The sequence below is a fragment of the Mycetomoellerius zeteki genome, unplaced genomic scaffold, assembly GCF_001594055.1.
Source record: "Mycetomoellerius zeteki isolate Tzet28-1 unplaced genomic scaffold, Tzet1.0 scaffold104, whole genome shotgun sequence".
Lineage (NCBI taxonomy): Eukaryota > Metazoa > Arthropoda > Insecta > Hymenoptera > Formicidae > Mycetomoellerius > Mycetomoellerius zeteki.
The window spans coordinates 134,007-135,129 of NW_017255954.1; positions in this window are offsets into that span (position 1 = coordinate 134,007).

Here is a 1,123-nt window from a genome sequence, read left to right on the forward strand (position 1 = left end):
TATCCGTAAAGATGTGCAAAATATATTTACTTAAACGAAAGTAATCGTTGGTTCCGATTAGAAAATATTTATTTTAATCTTAGAAAAAATATTATCTATACTTAGAGAAACATTTTTTCAAATGAAAAAAATGCATTTTTTCTAATCCTATCCGTTGATGGAAATATTTGTTTATTCTATTGAAGTAAAAATATTTAGTTGTAAGCAAATACACTTATTATATTCACTATATTATTTTGTACTTATACATTTCTTACATTTAAGCAACGATTTTATAAACAATCTAAAAATATAGTAATAAATAAAAATAAATTGTTTTCTAAAATTAAAAAATCTGACTGTGTTGTTGACTATAAGTATGATCTAACGATAAATTTCTAGAACAGAATGAAATAAATATTTAATTAATATTTCATAAAGCAATCGGTTAGTTTTTCTCGTAGTAATGTCTCGTGCTTAGTGCATGGCTCACGCATGATTCGTGGCACATACCTCTGATCATTGTGAGGTCTGCGCACGAAGCGAGTAACGATCTGGGATTTGGAATTGATGTGATAAAACGCCATAAATATCTCATCATTTGTTCGCAACGGACGTAACGTGTAGTTGAATTCTGTGAATCATATATTTCGTATTCCATTTCGCGATTTTTCGATTTCTTATTTAATATTCAGTCTTCAATTGATTGTGTGCAATACTTAAATACGCTACGTGATATACGTTCAAGATCATTCGAACACTGTTTATCTCACAGATATGTATTCATACCTAACGATATTCCTTCTTTGTAAGGAATATATTTTCAATCCTTTATCATATTTTGTAAACTTAATATAATTTTTACTAGAAATAAAAGTATTTTTTATAATACTAAATAAAGTATTTTAAATAAATGTGACTACACAACGAATAGAAATGAAATGCCTTTAACGGTCAAATTGGATCTTAAATGTTTAAATTATTCCATGTGAATTTATACATATACTGCCTACGTAATCATAAAAACTGTGTGCCGAATTGATTTGTCAGTCTTGAAATGCAATTACGACGGGACTAATATCACAAATTAATTGCTATAGCAATTTAATAATTTTGGTGCTCATAGCATCTTAGAAGATTTTAA